Here is a 24193-nt window from a genome sequence, read left to right as displayed (position 1 = left end):
GATCTTCCCAACCCAGGGAACGAACCCGGGTCTCCTGCATTGAAGACAGATGCTTTACTATCTGAGCCACCAGGGAAGCCTAATCTAATTCTTACTACCTCTCAAAGATCCCATCCCCAAACAATATCGTATTGGAGACTAGGGCTTCAACATAAAGAAATTTGATAAGCCTTGATCCATGTATACTCCCATGAAAACACTGCTACAGTGAATTTATGGAATACTTCGAGTTTCCTAAGGCCCCTTGGAGTCAATCCTTTCCTCCACCCCTGGTCTAAGGACAACAATGATTTCCTTTCTGTCTCTATGGATTAGTTTCCAATTTCTAGAATTTTATGTAAATGGGATCATACAGCCTGTACAATTTTTTTTGCCTACCTTCTTTCACTGATTTTGAGATTTATTCATATTATGTCTATAAGTAATCTGTTCACTTTTATTACTGAATATTATTTCATTGTATGGATATTCCACATTTTGTTTATCCATTTACTTGTTGATGGACATTCATATTGTTTTTAGTTTAGGGCAGTGATGAATAAAACCTTGTATGAACATTCATGTACAAATCTTTTGGGGGATCATATATTTTCATTTTATTAGCAAAAATGCCTAGGAGTAGAATGGTTGGGCAGTTTGCTAAATGTCTAACTTTTAAAGAAGCAGACAAAAGTTTTCCAAAGTGGTTTTACCATTTTACTTTCCTAACTGTAATGTGTAATAGTTCCATTGTTTTCACATCCTCTCAAACGCATGATATTGTTGCTGTTGACTTTTTGTTGTAGTCATCCTAGTGGTCATATACTGGTATTTCATTGTCTTTTAATTTGCATTTCCCTAAAATTCCAGATATATTTTAAAGATATTGGATACGGTTTTCATGTGCTTACTGGTCAATTATATATCTCTTAAGAAGTTCTTGTTAAAGTCTTTTGCTCATTTTTAATTGGGTTGATTTTTGAGGCATAATATATTTTTGTATATTTTAGATGCAAGTTCTTTGTGTTGTATTTTCTCCTGTTCTTTGACTTACCTTTTTAATTTTCTTAAGTGTCTTTTAATTTTGATGAAGTCCAGTTTTTACTGTTATTTTTGATGGTTCATGCTTTTAGTGTCTTACTAAGAAATCTTTCTCTACACAACATCACAAAATTTTTTTCCTATGTTTTCTTCTAAAAGTTTTATAGTTTTGGCTTTACATTTCAGTCTGTGATCCATTTCTAATTTATTACACATTGTATGTGTATTATATATGTTACATATATCACAGTAAATTATTATATGTATCATATATAATATGATCTAAACTAATATGTGTGTATATATTATACCTAATATGGTTTAAACTATTATACAGTTTACATTAACATTGTAATAAATATATAATTATAGTGCTATAATTTATGTATTATATTAGTGTGTATATATTAGCTTAGCTCATATATGCACATATACACTGTAATCTGATAAGATACTAATTATAGGCAAGGGCTGAGGTTCATTTTTTTCTCATATGAATATCCATTATGCAAACACCATTCACTGAAAAGATTACCCTTTCTCCATTGAATTTTCTTGGTGAATTTATTGAAAATCAACTGACCATATACTCTGGGTCTACTTCTGATCCTTTAATTCTGTTATATGTGTCTGTCATTTCACTGGTACTACACCATCTTTATTCCTGTAGCTTTATAGTAAGACTGAAAGTCAGGTAATGTATGTCCTCCAACTTGTTCTTCTTTTTAAAACTGTTTGATTATTTTAGGTCACTGTGACTTGAACTGTAGAGGTATTTGCAAAAGATTAGGGCTGAGAATTAGACTGAGGCCAGATAATGCAGAATATTGTTAGTTAGGTTACAAAGCTTTTGTTCCCCAAACAATGGAGGAGTATTAAAGAATTGCTAACTGAGGAGTAACATTGTTGTATTTGCATTCTGGAAATCTTTCTGGGAAACAAGTGGAGCATAAATTGAGGGATAGGGCAAAGGCAGAAAAACTAACACCTAGGCTGTTTCAGTATTGTTGGAAAGAGATGAACTCTGCTTTAAGGCGTTGAAGCTAGAGCAGTCCAGTAGAGCTGTCTGGTATGATGGTGATGTTCTAGAGCTGCTCTGTCTGATGCAGTAGCCACTGGCTACATGTTTCTCAGTTCATTTCAGTCGCTTGTTTGTGTCCAACTCTTTGCGACCCCATGGACTGCAGCACGCCAGGTTTTCCTGTCCATCACTTAACTCCTGGAGCTTGCTTAAACTCATGTCCATTGAGTCGGTGATACCATCCAACCATTTCATCCTCTGTCGTCCCCTTCTCCTCCTGCCTTCAATCTATCCCAGCATCAGGGTCTTTTTCCAATGAGTCAGTTCTATTCCAATGAGTCGTGTTTCTACTAAGTTCTTATGTGACCAGTGGGACTAGGGGATTGACTTTCTAAATTGTATTTAATTTTGACTAATGTGAATCTGAATGTAAATGTCTACATCTGGTTCAGCGCAGAGCTCAAGGAAGGAATAGACTTCAGAGAAAATAAGGAGAAAAAGTGGGAAGCGTTTCATCACTCATGAAAGTCAAAACACACAGAACAAGGGTAAGGGGAGAAGAAGAAAAAGATGACACTCAACTTTCTGTACTGTATTAATTAGTTATCATGTATATTACCATTAGAGTATAAACTTAATGGGGGTGGGGATTATCTTTTAAAGATTTATTTTTTTATTGAAGTATAGTTAATTTACAATATGGAGTTACTTTCAGGTATATAGCATGGTTATTCAGTAGTGTGTGTGTATTCTTTTTCAGATTGTTTTCCCTTATAGATTATTATAAAATGTTGAGTATAGTTCCTTGTGCTATACAATAGATCTTTTAATCCCAAACTGCTAATTTGTGCCCCCCCACCCACTGCTTTTCCCCTTTGGTAACCATGAGTTTGTTTTCTGTGTGAGTCTGTTTCTATTTTATAAATAAGCTCATTTGTATCATTTTTTTTTTAGATTCCACATATAAGCAGTATCATATTTGTCTTGGCTTATTTCCCTTAGTATGACAATACCTAGGTACATCCATGTTGCTGCAAATGGCAAAATTTTATTCTTTTTTTTTTTTTGCTGAGTAGTATTCCATTTTATACACCTCCCCCCACCACATATCTTTATTTTTGGCCATACTGTGTGGCGTGCAGGATCTTAGTTCCCTGACCAGGGATTGAACCCAGGCCTCCTGCAGTGGAAACATGGAGTCTTAACCAGTGGACCACCAGGGATGTCCTTATACCACATCTTCTTTATCCATTCATCTGTTGATGGACATTAAGGTTGCTTGAACGGTCTTTCTTAGTCATTGTTTTATTCCTAGCACCTTACATACTGCTTGGCATGTAGCAGAAACTCAGTGAATATTTGTCAAAGTATGAAAGGAAAGGAGGGAGGGAAAACAATCTGATATGATATTAGCCACATTCAATATGATAAGGGACTAATGTGAGAAGAAAATCCAGGAGGAAGTAGATAATACTAGTAATACCTAATGTGTGTTGAGGACTGTGGTCAGGTACTATTATATGTTCCTACCTACATTATATCATTTAATACGTACAACAATCCTGTCAGATATTATGCCCATTTTACAGATATAAATACTGAAAATCAAAAAATTAAGTAGCATAAAGTGCATTACCAAGTGGTAGAGTTAGAATGAGGTTAGTTTGGGCCAAGTGGTGGGACAAATAGTGGTAGCTCAAAGAGAGAAATCTCGAGTCCAGATAACAGATTTTGGGATCATCAGTAAAAGATGTTTGGATGTGAATGGAAGTGTTTGTTTAGTAAGAGAGATTATAGAATGAAAATAGTGATCTGTGAGGAGAGAATCCTTGAAACTGAGAAGTACTGAGAAATGATGGATGGATGGAAGAGGAAACCCAGAGAAGGTCATGTCCCTAAAATCAAGGGAGACAAAGGATTGAGGAACGGGAAGGTGTGGTCCGCATTTCATAGGCTGGAGGTCTCTATGTATTTCATGGAGATCTCTATGTTATTTCATTAACAACTAGCAGTTTACTGTATTGATGACAGAAACAGTTTTCTGAACTGGTGGAAACAGATTACAAGACAACAAGGAGTAAATAAGGATGTAGTGATAAGATATGAAGTTCTTTGTTCATAAGGATAAAAAGATATGGTGGTATGGGAAATGGGAGTGTGGGTTATCTACACTGTTGTTTTAAGAAGGAAAATATTTGAGCATGCTTATGAAAGAAAAGGCTGTTGTGGTGGAGGAGGAGGTTGGAATGTGAGGGTTAGAGAGTGGGAACCTTGACAATGGATTTTGTTATCTACACTAATGCTGCTCATTTTGGTCAGCAGACCCATGCCAGTCCATGCACTGTGAGCTACTGGTCTGAGACACGATGAATATGGAAATGAAAAATAAACATGTAGGAATACTAATTGTTATTTGACAGTCATTTGATACCTGTTGAATGTAAATATAAGGGCTTCCCTGATAGCTCAGTTGGTAAAGAACCGCCTGCAATGCAGGAGACCCCAGTTCGATTCCTGGGTCGGGAAGATCCACTGGAGAAGGGATAGGCTACCCACTCCAGGATGTTAAAACTAGGAGCTTATACTCTGTATATTCTTCTATGGTCATTTTTGCTTTTGCAATGATTCAGTTTTATTATGTTTTACACAAACATAAGACAAAAAATTGATCCTCAGAAGATTGGATGTTTTTTTTTTTTAAATGGTCTTTCATCACAGTTTGAGAACCACCATGGAAAAAAAACAAAACAACACAACAGTATGATGAAGCAGGCATGGTAAAATGTTAACATTGAGGAGACCTGGTTGAAAAGTATATGGAAATTTTGTATTTTTAAAAAATATTCTAGAAATCTGAAATTAATTAAAAGTAAAATGATTTTTTTAAAGTTTGAAGACTAATGAATGTAGATAACAAATTAGGGGATTAATCTTAAGGGGAAAATCGACAACTCTTCCACTGCAGTTGAAAGGTGGGAAGGAAGTATGAGTGTGGGTTAGGTTAAGTTTATTTTTTTTAACTTTTATTTCATTGGAGGATAATTACTTTACAATGTTGTGTTGGTTTCTGCTATACAACAAAGTGAATCACCTATAAGTATACATACGTCTGGTCTTCCCTGGTGGCTCAATGGTAAAGAATCCTCCTGCCATTGCAGGAGACGCAAATTCAGTCCCTGACTTGGGACTACCCCCTGGAGAAGGAAATGGCAACTGACTCCAGTATTCTTGCCTGGAAAATTCCACGCACAGAGGAGCCTGGCGGGCCACAGTCCATGGGGTCACAGAAGAGTCGGACACAATTGAGTAACTAAACAGCAACATACATATGTCCCCCTCCCTCTTGAACTTCCCTCCCACTTCCCACTCCATCCCACTCCTCTTGGTTGTCACAGAGCACTGAGTTGATAGGTTAAGTTTATAACTGGAGCTTTGGTGTCAAAGACCACCGCTGCCTGGGACTTGGGTGGCATCTCTATATTCTCTCTGGGGAGTAGGAGGTGAGTACTCTTGCTGAAAAGAAGTGCTTTTGTACCTTCTTGAGAAGGGAATGGCAACCCACTCCAGTCTCCAGAGAGACTGAGACACAGAGTCGTTTTCATTTTGTTAACTAATTATCTCATGATTATTGAGCCGTAGCGGTCACACTGCTTCTTCTATGGTGATTAAATTTGACAGAGTAGCATCATTTAGGCCTCAAGACATCTAACTCAGTAGTGATGAAATGCTTATGATCTGGGAATGATAAATAACTCATCTTACCTTGCTATTCCCCCAAAATAAAAATCTTTAATGGCTAGGTTTCGACTATTACAGTTTTTTTTTTGTTAGCCATGCAATAATTTCTTAACAGTCATTGCATATAACAGACAAATATAGAAAAATTCTAGTTCTTGCTTTATCTTGAAGAGCTTGAAATATTTTTACAACATTCTTTCCTTCTTAATAAGATTTCCATTTTATTTTGAAAAAGTCACTACCTCCTCAATATGGTGAGGGGGGTTTATATTGCTAATTTTAATTTTTTCACATAATATTATTCAACAGTGATTATATTCATAAGAGTAGACTAGACCTAAAGCATATTAGGTGAAGAAAGGGTTTCACAGGTGGCACTAGTGGTAAAGAATCCACCTGCCAATGGAAGAGACCCAAGAGATGCAAGTTTGATCCCTGGGTGGGGAAGATCCTCTAGAGGAGGGAATGGCAACCCACTCCAGTATTTTTTCCTGGGTACTCTCATGAACAGAGGAGCCTGGTGGACATCAGTCAATGGGGTTGCAAGAGTCAGGCATGACTGAAGTGACTGAGCACACACTCACATGGGCAAAGAAAAGAGGTTTCTGCCATGAAAAAGTTCAGAGCCTTGCACAGGGGAAGGACTTGTAAGTAGGCAGGAACAGTGACTGATGTGCCTTCAAATGCTTTGAAGGGAAGAAGAAATCTCTATTTAGAGAAGTTGGTGGATACTTTAAAAGCACATCATATTTTTAATTGATCTTAGGGGCTGGGGAAAACATTTTGTAGCCATTGAGGAGGAAGATGTAGTTTGGGAGTGGGGAATGGAAGTAGGAAGGACATGCCAGACAAAGGGAAAAGCAGCAGATACACAGAGATCATGGTTGGCCATGGAATATTCTGGATGGTGGAGAGTCCTAAGGGATGCGCTAAGAGTTTTGTTTGTACTTTGTGGGGCAGCCGGGACTGAACAATAAGGCAGCACTGCTGTGGTCACCTTTAAGATACAGGATGGACTCCCAGACCAAATATAATGTGATCTCTCTCTCTTTCTCTCTCTCGACACACACACACACACACACTGTGGTCACCTTTAAGATACAGGATGGACTCCCAGCCCAAATATAATGTGATCTCTCTCTCTCTCGCCACACACAGACACACACACAGACACACACAGACACAGACAGACACACACAGACACACAGACACACACACAGACACACACAGACACAGACACACACACACAGACACACACACACAGACACACACACACACCCCCCTGAGAGGGTATGAAAAGGTGAATCTCTCACATAGTGAGGCTTTCTGGGCAGAACAGGTTCCCAAGTAGTCCTAAAATAGACTGAGATGGTGAGCAAGCAGGAAGAGAAGACTGGCTCAGGGTTTTATGGTGGTTAAGGAGTGGGGTGAGGGTAAAGGTTCCCATGCCTGGGAAAGGGCTTGTATGATTGAAATCTCCCACTGGCACCCCAGGAAGGAGCACTTAGACTTTCTTATAAGTTGGCCCACTTGTGGAACAGAAGGAGAAGAGGGTGGGGTGAGACTTGAAAACTGTTAGTAGTCAACCATCAAAAATGGAGACATGGGACTTCCCTGATGGTCAAGTGGCTAAGAGTCTGCACTCCCAATGCAGGGGGCCCTGGATCAATCCCTAGTCAGGGAACTAGACCCCACATGATGTAACTAAGGATGTGCGCCACAACTAAGAGTTCACATACTGCCACTCAAGATCGTGCATGCCACAGTGAAGATTGAAGATCCCACATACCGCATCTAAGACCCAGTGCAGCCAAAAAATGAATACTTAAAAGAGAAAATGGTGACATTACATGAGGATGATCAGATTTGGGAAGGAAAAAACACCAGGAACAGTGAGAAGATAACTTGGAAAAGGATAAGGAGGCTAGGCCAGAAGAACCCTCAGGAGCCTGTGGCAAGTTGCTGGGTAAAAAAAATGAAGACCTGACTGTGACCATGAAAATAAAGATGGTTTGAGGAATGTTTCCGAGGAAAGAGTTGAGATTGGTACCCAATAAACCTGGTAGTGAGTGAGAGAGGGTGCTCCAGGATGACTTTGAGAGCTGGTTGTACAACTAGAGAAACAATGAAAACAAAAGTAGGCTATATGGGAGGAGGGACAGGTGGTGAGGAGGAGACCAGGAGTTACTTGTTTCATGTGTTTTGGATGTCATGACCTAGAGTCACCACATCCTTTGAGAAATGCACCACAGTTCTTCCAGACTCTGCCCTTTTCTGGGTCATCTTGAGTGTCACTGGTCAAATATCATAATGCTAAAAATTAAAGTCCCTCTGGGAAGCCCAGTTGAACATGACTTCCTTTTCTTTTTCTAAGGAACATTTATTGTTTCTTATTGCAAAACATGTTTCATGTAAACAATTATGGAATATAGGCAAGTATAAACAGGAAAAGATAAATGCCCCATAGTCCCTCCCTATGGAAATGATAAGTAACATCATATTAGTGTATTTCTTTTTTTGTTGTTGTTATTTCAAAGTAGTTTATTTAGGGGTTCCATTTTCATTCCTCAAAATATATGGAACGCTTCACGAATTTGGGTGTCATCCTTGCGCAGGGGCCATGCTAATCTTCTCTGTATTGTTACAATTTTAGTATATGTGCTGCCAAAGCGAGCACTAGTGTATTTCTTTTTGTAGAGAGGGCCATTGGAGATCAAATGGGAGAGAAACTTAGTCCAAAAGAGTGATAAGCTTCAAAGAGGAAGTAATGTTTTATCTGGGTATTTGAAGATTTTGAGAACATTTGCTTACCATAAAGGGAAAGAAGTGGGCTGAGAGTGGAAGTATATGAGAATAACAAGGAAAGGATACACATTTTAAGATTGAAGTCATATGTTCCATTGTGGTTTATAACTCAAAATTTTAAGATAATATCAGCACAACATTTAAGTAAAATTTTTGCAGTGAAATATATGCATAGGAAACATATTGTATTATGTCTCTTGCCTTTAGGAAAGATCACATTGGAGATTTTTAAATCTACTTCCTGAAGTGGTGTTTGGGGACTGTGGACTAGCCTGCCACAGAAGTCTGTTACCACCAACTCAGTGTTAGTTTCTGAGCATTGGGCTTGCTGGCTTCCTTTTTGATTCAGGCTCCAGAGATCATCAAGTGTGATTGCCTGAATAGGTATTTCCCTCATATTTGAAAATTTTCACATGATGATATTTCAGTTTCTCTGTTGTTATAAATTATAGATCAAAAATTAGGCTTAGAATTCCCAAGGACTCAAAGTTTAGCTGCAAGTATTCTCATCCCCACCCTCACCCAGGTTCACTGAGTAATCATTGACATACATCACTGTATAAGTTTAAGGAATACAGCATGATGGATTGATTTATTTATATGATGAGATGATTAGAAAAAGTTTTGCTAACATTCACCATGCAAATTTTGCTTTTTAAAAAATGTGGGCGTATTGTGGCAGAGAAGTCAGCTGCTAGACTATGAGGTACCAGTGATGTGTGCTCTTGTAGGTCAAGAAAAGGGATTCTGGGACTTCCCTGGTGGTCCAGGGGCTAAGACTCCCAGCTGTCAATCCAGGGGGCCCAGGTTTGATCCCTGGTCAGGGAACTAGATCTTCCGTGCTGCCACTAAAACCTGGCACAGTCAAATAAATATTTGACTCTGCTGAAAATGCTGTTGGATTCTTTAGTTATCTTTATTAGAAGATTCTACTGATGGACAGATGTGATTGATTTCCTGTGATTCTATTGATGGATAAGATTTTTCCTGTTTGGTGATTTTGGCATTTTTTTTTCATATTGTGGGTGAAGTATACCAGATAGTCGGTATTTCTGACTTTGGAATTAAAGCAAAGAAGTTCTTAAATGTTCTGTCACTTTCTATGTCAGACATGATTAAATGTCTGGAGAAGGAGGATCTCACTCTGCAAGTTCAGTTTTCATGAAGAGCTAATTTTTTTTTCAAGAAGTACTGTTTTTAAATGCCGTGATAACTCCTCTTAATTAAAAGCAAATCTTCAGTCTTACTATTTTGCTAACCACTGTGAATTTTGAGAGTATATATTTTTCTGTAATGCAGTGAATAATTGGCCCCTTCTCATTACCTAAACCCTAACCCTAACCCTCTCTGCGAGTCAGATTCATCAGTACAACTCATTGCTGAGAAGCACTTTTGGAAACTGCATGAAGTATTTTTCAGTCCACTGGATTATTTACCATAGAAGTGATTTAATGCACTAAATTCCTAGAGTGGCTTCAGTGTCAAAAGAGAGAATACTCTGGATTCCCCATGAAGTCTTGAGAGTCTGGGGTTCCATGGGTGGTTCCATGAATAAGTGGTGTGCATCAGTTATGTATTACTGCACTAATGCTGGAGAGTCAGCTATGAAACCTTAGTAACTTAAAATTTGCAACCAGGGACTTCGTTGGTGGTCCAGTGGTTAAGAATCTTTCTGCCAATGCAGGGGATGCAATGATGGAGGAGCTAAGATCCCACATACCGTTTGGCAACTAATCCTACATGCCACAACTAGAGAGCCCATGTGCTGCCATCTCTGGAGCTCACGTGCCAAAACTGGAGAGAAGCCTGCATGTGACAATGAAGAGGCCATATGCCATAAGGAAGATCCTGGGTGCTGCAACTAAGACCCGAAACATTCAAATAAATAAATAAGAACACAACCCGAGTTCCACTTCCAGCAGGGAAGTGAGACATGCTCTCTAGATCAACTCCCCAGAAAACTGATGAAAATTATTTTTGAAACAACCATTTAAGATTTCTGGAAATGGTCTTAAGGGCATATAGCAAATGAAGAAATATTTCTTCAAGGAAATGTATTAAAACAAGGAGACAGCAGCAAGTCTTAAGGGATTTGAACTGATACCCACTCCATCCTTCCTCCCTCCCATTCAGCAAAATGGAAACTCCACTCAGGACTGATGCAGCCAAGGACACAGGGCTCTTCCCTCCAGCTCCTAGTCCAAGGGCTGTCTTTAGGAGAGGGGCTGGACAGCAGTGTTTCTCATTCTGCCTCCTGTTATTTGTTACTAAGGCTGTGTTCTGGGCATCTGTGGCTCAGATGGGGACTCGCTTCTTCCTCCCAATTCCTGCTCATGGGGTAGAGGTTCTACCTTGGGTGCATCATCACTGAGTATGCTGGGACCTGATCTCCCTTCCATGGGTTATAGTTCATGGGTGATGCACACTTGGAGAGGCAAACTGAGAAGACCTGAGGCTGCCTCACCCTCAGGTATTCAGCTCCTAAAATAGGGTGTCACTCAAGAAAAGTTCCGTTGTCCCCACTCTCAGCTCCAGAGCCAAGACTCTGCATTATCAGAGGTGATGCAGGCCCTAAAACTGAATCTCTTACCACAGGAACTGATTTCATTTGCAAAAGAGTATAGAGAAGCTCAAACCTAAGGGCGCTCTCAAAAACAGTGGAAGTTGTGTTCAAAGGCAGTTGGAGATTGGGAGATTAATTGAGAGATCCAGACAAAACTATAGGCTGGCTAGTTTTCTGGAGAGAAACTAAGAAAGTGACACCTGGGAAGAGCCTTCCTGGGAACAGAACAAACTTAAACAGTGACCTAAGCAATTAACCTTTCAAGAGAGCCTGGGTTGGATTATACCAAGTATATGGTACAATACATGCCCTCAGGGAATTTTTAAAAACAACAGGGCAATCAACTAGTAATTAGTGGAACTTAAATATTGGGTTTCGTCAGAGAAGAGATAAAGAGAGTTCTGTGGAAACCAATGTTGTTCCGTTGTTCTGGGGTGTCTGGGCTCATACCCAAGCCCGCACCCCATGAAGAACATCAAAGGCTTCCTCATGGGACAGGAGGCCATAGACTTCAGTAAAAAAAAAATCCAGCCAATTACTAAACAATTAAACAGAGCAGGTTATTAATTAAAATAAGCACATTGTGGGACCAGTATGCAGAGTTCTGCAATGTGTTATCTAAAATTTCCAGTTTTCAACAAAAAATTGTGAGACCTGCAAAGACACCAGACAATATTATGACTCATACACCAGAACAAAAGTGAAAGTGTCAGTCACTCAGGGGTCTCCGACTCTTTGCAACCCCATGGACTGTAGTCTGCCAGGCTCCTCAGTCTGTGGGGTTTTCCAGGCAAAAATACTGGAGTGGGTTGCTGTTTCTTCTCCAGGGGATTTTCCTGACCCAGGAATTGAACTTGAATCTCCAACATTACAGGCCGACTTTTTACCATCTGAGCCACCAGGGAAGGAGACCAGAACAAAAGCAGACAACAAAAACTTGTGAGAGCAGCCAGGTGTGGGATTTAGTAGACAAAGTAGACCTTCAAGTTACCATTATAGTGAAGTGAAGTCACTTAGTCATGTCCGACTCTTTGTGACCCCATGGACCGTAACCTACCAGGCTCTTCTGTCCATGGGATTTTCCAGGCAAGAATACTGGAGTGGGTTGCCATTTCCTTCTCCAGGGGATCTTCCTGACCCAGCAATTGAACTCAGGTCTCCCGCATTGCAGGCAGACGCTTTACCATCTGAGTCACCAGGGAAGCCAGGCCGTTACCATTATAAATATGTTCAAAGGACTAATGGAAACCATGATTAGATAAATAAAGGAGGATATGATGACAATTCTACATCAGATAGAGCACACCAATAAAGAAATAGAAATCATAAAGAGGAACCAAATAGAAATTCTGGAACTGAAAATTACAACAAATGAAAGAAGAAATTTCACTGAAGGCCAGTAGGTTTGAACTGGTAGAAGAAAGAATGATGAAGTGATGATGAAGATAGGATAATTGAGACTTCCTAATTTGAGGAGTAGAAAGAAAAAGGATGAAGGAAAATGAAAGGAAGTTATTCAGGCTGAAAGCAAGTAAGCAAGCATCTCCAGGCAGTAATTCAAATTAATTTAAAAAAAAAAAAAGGAAAGTACTGATAACTATAACTTTCAAAGACAGTATAGATTCATATTTCTTTTCTTCTCTTAACTGATTTAAGAATTGTGTAATGTAATGGGCATATAAGATATGAAAATGCAATCTATATATGTGTGTGTATATATATTCCAATAACAGCACAAAGGAAATGGAGTGGAAGCACAGTTGTACTGAGTTAAGTAAATGATTCCAGATGGTAACTGGAATCCATATGGACAAATGAAGAGAACCATAAATGACAGATAAGCAAGTCAATATAACACAATCTATAAATACATGTTTGTTTTCCTCTCCTTGTTTAAAGTTATAAATATATAAAATTATATAAGGTAAGGTAATTATTAATATATTATTGATTTTGTGGAATCTATAGATTTACTATGTATAAGTAACACTGTGAAAGGGGAATGATTTGACTTGGCTGATCATGACTGGGCTCACATATCTAAGACTTTCGAAGGGACAACTGGGCTGATTCAGCTCAGCTTCACATGGTCTGTCACCCTCCAGCAGGCTATCTAGTGCTTATTGGCATGATAAGAAGTAGGTGTTTCAAGTAAGAGTAAAATTACATAGAGTCTGTTTAGGACCAGACCCATTACTAGCCCACCATCACTTCCACATTTTAGGTGGTAAGGCCAGTCTAGATTTAAGAGTGGGGATATAGGCACCACATCTTGATTAGAGGAGCTGCTGAGTCACATTTAAAAAATGAGAATGGGACAATTGTGGCCACTTCTGCAAATAATCCACTACACAGTATTAGAACCATTCATCCTACACTTCCTTGTTTTCTTAAACCTTTTTTAAATTTTGGTGGTGATGGTAGTGGTTTAGTCACTAAGTCACATCTGACTCCTGCAATCCCATGGACTGTAGCCTGCCAGGCTCCTCTGTCCATGGGATTTCCCAGGCAAGAATACTGAAGCGGGTTGTCATTCCCTTCTCCAGGGGATCTTCCCAAACCAGGGATTGAACTCGGGTCACCTGCATTGCAGGCAGCCTCCTTACCGTCCAAGCTACCAGGGAGGCCCCACTAGCTAATTAGAAAATATATATGGAAACTGTGTTCATGTTTATCTAGATTTGAGAGATGGATCTAAGTGCCAAGAAGTCTGTTAAAATCCAGATTCTTTATTGCTTGTGGGTAGATATAAGGTCATCTCAACCTCCCTTCTTCTTACACTCATGTTCAGTCAAACTTACTAGCTTTTATTTAAAACACTCCAAGTACTTTATCAGTTTAGAGATTTGCCTGTGCCATCTTTCTGGAATGTTCATTTGTCTTACCACATCTCTGCCTCATTCCCTCTTCTTGTGCCAGTTCAGTTTTAATGTTCCTTCCTCTCTCGGAGGGAACATTATTCTTTGATAATTCCATCTAAGTTACATCCCCTTATATCTTAAAGTAATTTGTTTGTCATGTGCATTTTAAACTGTAATGTAGTTCTCAGTTGAGAATGATTTAGCCTGTAGGGGATAGTTGACAATGTTGATACTTTTTGGCATCACAACTGGAGGGCTATTGTCATCTAGTGAGTAGAGGCCAAGGATATTGCTAAATATCCTGCTCTGCCAGGAACAGGCCTCCTACCCAAGAAAAAAGAATTATCCAGTCCCAATGCCAGTAGTGCTGAGGGTGATGAACTCTGCTTCAGATCATGCACAACAATTTGGAATCATTATTTCTTTGGGCATTTGTTTAACATGTGTCTTTCCTACTCGATTGGATGCTTCATAAGATAGAGATAATGTCTATTTTGTTGAACACTGAATATCTAGTATCTAACTTAGTACTTGATACCGGGTAGCTGCACAATAAATGTTGATCCTTTAATGGACCAGAACCTGGTGGTCTGGAGTCGACGATGAGAGAGCAAAAGAAGGAAAGAGGCTTATATTCCCTGGGTTACGCAGCCGGCTTCCGCGCTCCAGGGAATCAGCCAGAAATAGAGACAGAGAGAGAGAGAAAAAAAGAAAGACACGGGGACCAAAGCTCTGATGGAGCAAAGGTGTTTTAATCAACATGGTGTGTGCATATATACTGTCTTACAAGGTGGTTATTCTCAGCAAAGATAAAGATTAAAATTCCAGACTTACAAAGCATAAGACGGTCCCTATCAAAGAGAGAGTTGCAAACAATCACCTTTTACCGTATGGCTCATAAAAAGGAAGAGGGTACTTATCACTGTAATGAGAAATGCCTGGATTCCTCAGCCCCGGGAAAGGCGTGCCTCTCCTCTTAATTCCTGAATATCCAGGAATTAATAAGGGCCAAAGGGTTCCTGACAGATCCAAAACAGCACACTGGAAGCCTCTTGTTAAATGCTTCCTGACAATGCCCCCTATTTTTATTTTATTTGTAAAAAAAATAAGGTCTTGACCAAATGAGTTTGGTTAGTATTAACCAACCTTATAGAAAGGCAACAATAAACAACAAATACAATTATCAAGACAATCACCAAAGTTACAGTTTTAGACCCGATGCTGTGGTTAATACTTTGAAACCATCCTTGTGGGTCTAGCCCGGATAATTTGTTCAGCTAAAGTTTCCAAATTAGTGGAAGAGGGCAGATGTTTAGAAAAAGTTTCAAAGATTTTCTTTTGCAGTAATTGTACATTCAGAGAGTCATTATCATGTAAATGAAATTTGATTTGTTTCCAGTTGTAGGCACTATGATTGAAATGAATAGGAGTAACACAAAATTGGCAATTAATACAAGTTACAGATTAAATTGTAAGTGGGACACAGGCCTGTATAAAATGTGACTGATTATAGCGCAAGAAATAGTTTCTATGTCCACGACTGGTCCCTGGGAAATGTCCAGTCCGAGTTCCAAGTTCTCTGGTGTTGGCAGCAAGTTTTTATGTTTTATATATGTCTCATAGTTTAGGCCCAATTTATTTATCGAGGACAATTCCAGGAGGAGGAGGAGGGTGTCATTCCACTGTCGAGCCAGCCAAGAAGTCCTTTGTCATGGTAATGTTTCAACGTAGTGTTAGTAACCTTTTAAGCCACTTAAGCAGCATAATATATAATGTTTTTTGTTCTTTCCCTAACTCTTTCCCTAAAGTTTCAGTAGTAAACATGGTTCACAGACAGAAAAAAAGGCAGCAATGTCCGCAAGTCTTCTTTTGGAGGCAGGACGAAAGCCCAAGTTTGTCGGCCGACGTTTATGCATAATTTTGCTGGGCCCATACACAAAGGAAGGACTTCATAACCTACAGAAACGTTAGTTTTCCCTCCTCCCCAGGATGTGAGGCTTCCAGGGAGGGGGCACATGGGTGGAGTCATTGGTTGATATGATGGGTCTTTTCTCTGTCCCCTTTATGACCTGTAATAAAGGGGGGTTGGGTAAGTAAGTTAGTTAATCCGGCTTGAGCGGGGGTCGTGCAGGCCAACAGAGCATAGCAATAAGGTTTTCAGGACTCTGAGGCATTCCCTGTTGAGAAATCAGATTCTTAACTTGATTAATGAGGGTTTTTATTTGTCCCCAAGAGGGGATATCATAGGGTTGATGTCTCCAAGGGCGGTGCTTTCTGGAGATCTTTAGAGCTGTCATGGCCTGTATTGGAGTTTCTTCCTCCTGGGGTTCTTGTTGTTTTGTCTCCATTTTGAATGTCGGGGCCCCCTTGGGTCGAATTTTCCGAGAAAAAAGTTTGTTGGATCCATCTGGGGAAGTACAAGCATATCCCTATTCTTGTTAGATTAATTTCCCAGATTTCTATTGTTTATTGAACCTGTCTTGGTCCCAAATGGGCAGAGGAAGAGAAGTGTCCTTCAATTCCTTGAAATGTCTTTCTGTTCTTGTTAAAATATTTCCCTGCGGTAGGTTTAAAAAATTTAAAACAAACCTGTATTAACAATAATTATGAGTTTAGAAAATATCTTATGTTGGAATCTAGTATAAAGTCTGCTTTAGATAAGGAAGACAGTAGTGTATCTGTGTATTCCCCCTTCTTTAATTTTTTTATTTGTAACTTTAGTGTGTGATGTGTTCGTTTGACTATGTCTTGTGTCTGTGGATTATAAGTAATATCTGTAATATGTTTAATAGAAAAAGATTGTAAAAATTGTTTAAAGTGTCTAGAAATATAGGCAGGACCATTGTCTGTTTTAATAGAACTAGGAGTTTATGGTGGAGGTTTCTATATTTTTTAATAAAAAAACTGAATCAGAGACTATATTAATGGGGTAAGGATATAGGCAAATAACTTGAATAAGAGCATATAATTTATTTTGTTGAGCAGAATGAAATTTAGGATAAAAGACTTTATATTTTTTAAGAGACCAGAATGAAGCTTTGGCGTTTTTAGTCCCATCTATATAAAAGAAATGCGAGAAATAATAAATTCAGTGTTTTTGAAGAAATTCCACAGCTTACCAGAAGGATAATGAAATGAAATTTCTCTAAAATATTTTAGAAAAGCTAATTGGAAATCAGTAGAAGTACAAGTTTTATTAAAGTATAAAGGAGATAGAGAAAGCCTCTGACATAGGCATCAGAAGGGGGCAGAAAGAGTGCCCCCCTGCTAGTCTTTAGCCAGGTGTCATACAACTACCAGCAGTCTGCTTAATTAGAGAAAGGAAATGTCTCAAAACTGAAGAGAATAGCACCAGGCCCCTCACCCACAGCATGCACTTTGAGATAACCTTAGCACCAGGTGAGTTGTCTCGGGCCACAAAATGATTGACATGAATCTTGAAGAAAGGCAGGTTTTCAAGCAAATACAGTTTCATTAACATAGCTTAAGACAAACATTTCCATAAGAAAAATGCATTGGTTAACTCAGGGTTTGAGAATAGTTAACTTCAAGTGAAACCAGGTGTCATTATGGCAACACAGTATTTTAAGAGAAACCTTTTAAATTGGTATAGAGAAGAAGTTAGTTTCTTCCTGCTGCTTGAGAGAGAGAAAAATGTTTGACACTTGCAGCCTAATTTTTTTATTTGGAGAGCCCTGGCCTTCCTGCCTGTTAAGTCAAACTAGACTGGCCAAGTAAAAGACCAAAGGTTTGTGGGGGCAGGGGCCCAAAAAGTCCAGTAGGTATTCTAGAGGGGACTTCTTGAGGGTAAAGGAGTTTAGGGCTGGTATATTGAGGGCAGCACTGCCGGATGTTGAGGGTTTGAGGGAGAAGATGTAATTTGCCCCTGTAAGGCATGGTTCCGGCGAGGCAGAAAAGGAAAGACGACCTCAACAGAAGTAGGTTACCTTTATTCAGGCAAGGAGGGGCGACAGTCGGCCTAATGACCAGGCTGAGTGCCGAAAGGGATCAGGGAGGCTTCATACTTATAGGGAGGTTTGTGGAAGCGATAAGGGAAACGTCAATCAGGCGGGATATTTTGAGTATTCTTTTGTTGAGATGACACTTGTAGTTGGGCAGGGGGTGATAAGTCTTCTGGGCGGGTGTAGGGGGTGGTAGGTTTCCGGACAGGGGGTGATAAGTCCCAGATAGATGCAGCTGGCCTGGAACATCAGGATGGAACTAAAGTTATGCTTTGTTTTCTCCGAAGTTAGATGATTCAGCAAGGGGCCTTTGAGACTGTTGTTCTCTTTTCTAGGCCCAAAAGACTCCTTCAGCCCCTGGTTTTTGTTGAAGGGGACCTGGGAGGTCTCTTGTTTGGAGTTTCTTGGAATAGGTTTCCCTTCAATATCAAATTTAGATTTACACTCTTTGGCCCAATGCATTTCTCTACAGCAGCGAGGGCAGATTTTTGGAGGTTTTTGTTGTTTTTTTTTTTTTTTGGACACTCTTAGGGCAGTCTTTTTTAAAATGGTTCTTATCTCTACATGTAAAGCATCCTTCATTTCCCTTAAGGTAGTTTTCTTCTTTGTTTTAGCTAGCATTTGCGTCTTTTGAGTTTTTGATCTTATATTGCGACAAGCCTTTAAATAATGAAAAATAGTCCCTGTCTCACGAATTGGGGCTATAGCCCTTTGACATTCCTGATTTGCATTTTTATAAGCAAGTAATTTTTCTAGTTGCCTTTTAGCTTCTTCTCCAATTACTGTACGGGAAATAGCAGTTTCTAATCTAGCTAAGAAATCAGCATATATTTCATTAGGTCCCTGCAATATTTTATTTTATTTTTATTTTTTTAGTTCTACCAGTTTATTGCTACCAACCCATCTCCCTCCACCCTTGTGCACACATGCTCAGTCATGTAATCCCACGGACTGCAGCCCGCCAGGCTCCTCTGTCCATGGACTTTTCCAGGCAAGAATACTGGGGTGGGTTGCCATTTCCTTCTCCAAGGTCCCTGCAATATTTTAATGTAGCTACCTGTAGGCTCCCCTTGAGGAGGAATTCGATCCCAAGCTTCAAGGGCCACTGTTTTTAATTGATAATGCAACAAAGGAGGGCATCGTATTTGAGCTTTTATAGCGTCAAATTGTCCGGTGCCAGTTAACATTTCAAAAGTAATTTGGTTTTGGGAAGCGCCAGCTCGAGCATTTCTGTTAGCATGATCTCTGACTATATCTTGAAACCACATTGTCCATTGAAGATACTCTCCTGGTTTAAGGAGAGCTTTTATTAAAATTCGCCAATCATAGGGAATAAAGGTTCCAATAGAAGACACCATAGCATTTAGAATCTCTCTAGAAAAGGCGAATGTGGGCCATACATAGTTACAGCCTTTTTCATTTGTTGCACGTGAAAAAGGTTAATACCTTCATATTGAGGTATTATCTGCCCTTGAGCGTCAACGTTTCTTAAGACTGGAAAGGCAGAAAAACCATAGGCTTCAGAGACTTGTGATTGCAAAGCCAGCAATTCAGAGAGCCTCTGTTGCAAAGGGGGTAGATTATTGTTATTCAGAAAGGTGGTGTCAGTTTTAATGTTAAAAGGTGTCTTAAGGGAGTCGTTGTCAGAATCATTAGGTTTTATCGTGGGAGAGACTTTGGGATATGTGCCCTCAGGCAGGGGAGGAGTGCTTGGAGCAACCAGGGCAGGGTTGGTAGGAAAATCTTGAAGTATCTCTTGTTGTTCTAACTGGGCCTTTTGTAAGGTATCATCGTCTAATTCATACCCATGTAATAAGTGTCCTGCCTGTTGCCGAATATCATGAGGGCTAGAATTACCTTGAAATGGCAGAATCACAGCTTCAATGAGAGCCCATAGGGGCCAGAAATCTATCAGAACTACCTTCGTTAGGGAACCAAGGGTTACATTCAACCACTGTCTGAAGGCAAGCCTCTATTCTCTGGCGTGAAACCGAAAATCCCTGAACATTAAAAAAGTGCTGATGTAAAGTAGAAAAGTGAGGGGGCTTTCCAGCCGATTGACCCGTGTCTTAGTACTTCCCGGCCTCAATAGGCCCTGGGGATCACTCTGTCTGAAGCCATGTGTACCAGGCCCTGTTCTGGGCGCCACTTGTTGGTCCTTTAATGGACTGGAACCTGGTGGTCCCGAGTGGATGAGAGAGTGAAAGAAGGAAAGAGGCTAACATTCCCTGGGTTACGCAGCCGGCTTCCGCGCTCCAGGGAATCAGCCAGAAATAGAGACAGAGAAAAAAAGAAAGAAAGAAAGACATGGGGACCAAAGCTCTGATGGAGCAAAGGTGTTTTAATCAACATGGTGTGTGCATATATACTGTCTTACAAGGTGGTTATTCTCAGCAAAGATAAAGATTAAAATTCCAGGCTTACAAAACATAAGATGGTCCCTATCAAAGAAAGCATTGCAAACAATCACCTTTTACCGTATGGCTCATAAAAAGGAAGAGAGGGTACTTATCACCATAAGGAGAAATGCTTGGATTCCTCAGCCCTGGGAAAGGCTTGCCTCTCCTCTTAATTCTTGAATATTCAGGAATTAATAAGGGCCAGAGGGTTCCTGACAGATCCAAAACAGCACACAGGAAGTCTCTTGTTAAATGCTTCCTGACAAATAAACATTTGTTAAATGAAGGAAGAGCAGGTGGGAGATAAGGAGAAAGGAAAAGACTTTATAAGGAGGGGTGTGTGTGTGTGTGTGTGTGTGTGTGGGTGTGTGTGTGTGTGTGTGGGTGTGTGTACATTCTAGGCATAGAAGATGAAAGGAAAAGACTTTATAAGGAGGGTGTGTGTGTGTGTGTGTGTGTGTGTGTGTGTACATTCTAGGCATAGATGATGATGTCAGTATCCTGGCCAAACTCCCACAGCCTGTACAATTTTGAGGCATATTTGCCTGACTTTCAAATGTCAGAACCTGTATTTCTTTTTTTTCTAATTTTAAAAATTGTATTTTTTTTTATTTTGGCCATGCTGTATGGCATGTTGGATCTTAGTTCTCCGAGCAGAGATTGAACCCTTGCCCCCTGCATTGGAAGCATGGAATCTTAACTACTGGATCACCTGGGAGGTCCTAGAACAGGCGTTTCTTTGTGTGAGGGCTTTTACTAGATTGTCAGAACCTACCCCTGCCTAATTACATGGTAGTCTAGAATGCTGAGGCATTATCTTCCCCTGGAAAGTGTGTTTTCTACCTCAGAAGTTCTTCAGTGATATTAAGCTGATTAATAATGAACACTTTGTTTGCTTTCTTCGCTTCCCTGTCTGAATTTTTCACTTCCCAGCTAGAGTTTCCTGGGAATGCTGGCTGTGAGAGGTGAACAATGTTGTTGTTGAGTCACTTTGTGTCTGACCCTTTTACAACCCAGTGGAGTGTAGCCCTCAGGCCCCACTTCACGGGATTTTCCATGTCAGAATACTGGAGTTGGTTGTCATTTCCTGCTCCATGGTATCTTCCTGACCCAGCAATTGAACTCACATCTCCTGCATTGCAGGCAGATTATCTACCACTGAGCCATCGGCGAAGCTGATGTAAGTGGCCACCAAAAATAACCAGTTCCAAATCTCTTAAATCTGCAAATGTTTCCTTATATGGCAAGAGAGAATTCACATATAAGATTAAGTCAATGATCTTGAGGTGGAAGATTATTGTGTATTATCTGATCGAGTCCAGGTGTAAACACACATGTCATTATTAGAGGGAGGCAGAGGTAGATTTGATACAGAAGGAGAAAATTTGACCCCTGAAGCAAGATGCTACATCATTGGCTGTGAAGGTGAAGAAAGGGGGCAAGAAATAGAAGGAATGTATAGAGAGCTCTGAGGTCTGGAAAAGGCCATGAAACATTTTCCTGTGGATCCTCCAGAGGATGGCCCTGTTGGCAAGTTGTTTTCAGCCCAGTGAAACTGTTCTGAACTTTTTACCTCCAGAGTTGTACGAGACTAAATATGTGTTGGTGTAAGCTACCAAATCTTTAGCAACCATAGGAATCTAATACAGATTTTGGTACCAGGAAGTTGGGTGCAGCTGTAACAAATACCTAAAAGAAGAAGTTCTTTTGGAATTGGATAGATTGGAGTAATTTTGAGGAGGATGACAGACAAATGCTATATTACCTTGAACAGTTAAAGAAATATTAATGTTGAAAGTGCTGCTGGTGAGGGCTCAAATGAAAGTGAGGAACACAATAGAGAAAGCCATTATTGTCATAGAGAATACCTAAATGATAATAAATAGACAATTTTTAGAAATATTAATGTTACAGATGTTGCTGGTAAAGACATTTTTCTTAAAAAATTTATTTTTTTGGTTGATTACAAAATTGTGTTAATTTCAGGTGTATAGCAAAATGGTTCATACATGTAATCTTTTCAGATTCTTATCCCTTATAGGTTATTGCAAAATATTCAGTATAGTTCCCTGTGCTGTCCAGTAGGTCTTTGTTGGTTATCTATTTTATATATAGTAGTGTGTATCTGTTAATCTCAAAACTCCTAATGTATCTATTCCCCTCCTTCCCCTTTGGTAACCATAGGCTTGTTTTGAAATGGTTGCTCATCTATTTCTGATTTGTATATAGGTTCATTTGTTTTGGCTTTTGGGGGGTTCCACATGTAAGCGATAACATATGATATTTATCTTTCTCTGTCTGACATACTTCACTCAGTATAACAATCTATAAAGCCCATCCCTGTTGCTGCAAATGACATTATTTTGTTCTTTTTAATGGCCGAGTAGCATTCCATTGTATATATGTACCACATCTTTTTTATCCATTCACCTATTGATGGACACTTAATGTTGCTTCCATGTCTTGACTGTTATAAATAATGCTGCAGTGAACATATGGGTACGTGTATCTTTTTGAATTATGGTGTTCTCTGGATATATGGCCAGGGGTAGGATTGCTGGATCATATGGCAACTCTATTTTTAGTTTTTACAGAATCTTCACACTGTTCTCTACAGCGGTTGTACCAATTTACATTCCCACGAACAGTGTAGGAAGGTTCCTTTTTTCCCACACCCTTTGCTGGTGAAGATTTGGAAGGAAATATGGAACATGACTTTGGAAACTTGAGAGGATTCTTGTTACACAGTAGTATAAATTTTAGGTGAATTGTCTCCTGCAGTTATGTGGAGAGCAGAACTTAAAAGCAATGAATTGAAAATTTAGCTTAGAAATTAAGTTGTAATTTAATTAGACAACTTAAATTGTAAGCTAAATTTTAAATAAATTGCAGTTAAATAGAGCAGATTTCCAAGACAAGTGTTGAAAGTATGCCCTTGTTTCTTCTTGCTACTGGTAGTGAAAATGGTAGAGAAAAGACAAATTGAGGGAAGATCTGTTAAGCAAAAAGGAACTTAGGACTTTAAAGATACGAGAAAGTCTTAGCCTGTCCAGTTTGTAAAAGTACATTAAAATGAAAGGAGTCACTGTCAGGAAAGTGTCCTGTAGAGAAAAATATCAAGGATGTAGCTAGATATTTTTTGCTAGTTACCTCCAAGGTATCAGAATACCAGAATATACAAACAGAGGGCTCCATGAAGCAAAATGGGCTGTGACTCATAGATAACCCTAGTCATCTCAGTAGAAGCTAGGAATAGAGAATCTCTGAATGAGCCTTTTGTGTAAGGGCATGGATTCCTCAAGACACACATGGGAGACTACAGGATTCTTGAGCATGTTAAATCAGCATGAACAATGCCATCTCTAACTGAAAGGATAGATAGAAGATGAAATGAAAGGAGGCTGTGGGGCTCCCAAAATTTGACAAGCAGAAAACAGGCTGATAAAGCTACTCAGCTGCAAACATGTGTTCAATTCAAAATAAAGGCAAGATGATTCTGAAGGGAGAGCCCAGGGCCTAGAGGGCAGAGCTATGGTCAGGGGGTGAAGTCCTGGAGTCAGAAGGAGGAGCCTCAAGCCACAAACAGTTATTGCCAGGCCTTGAAATCTATGGAGGTTTGCCTGCTTGAATATTGAAATTGCTGGAATCAGAGAGTTCTTTCTTCTACTTTCGCTTTGGGAATTGAAATAGCAGTAACTGTTATCAGCTGTACATGAACCAGAAACAAGCAGAAACACAAACTTGTAGAGATGACAATTAAAATGAGGAAAAAAGATGAGAAGAAACATCTCTTGTGCTTTGGCTTCACCAAGGACAGCCAGGAA

General features: G+C 39.6%; 1 protein-coding gene and 1 non-coding gene across 3 annotated transcripts in view; one reads left to right on the top strand and one right to left on the bottom strand.

Annotated features, from left to right (window-relative positions):
* The window catches only part of LOC122689279 (histone H2A-Bbd type 1-like), a 108285-nt gene that overhangs the window by 77628 nt on the left and 6464 nt on the right, over positions 1-24193 (top strand). The window lies entirely within an intron of this gene.
* Positions 8350-8456, bottom strand: LOC122690973. Its single transcript, XR_006340225.1, has one exon. It is a non-coding gene; the product is annotated as a U6 spliceosomal RNA (small nuclear RNA).

This window comes from Cervus elaphus, chromosome X (assembly GCF_910594005.1).
Source record: "Cervus elaphus chromosome X, mCerEla1.1, whole genome shotgun sequence".
Lineage (NCBI taxonomy): Eukaryota > Metazoa > Chordata > Mammalia > Artiodactyla > Cervidae > Cervus > Cervus elaphus.
Note: the sequence above shows the minus strand (reverse complement) of the source record. Positions and strands in the feature narration are given on the sequence as shown.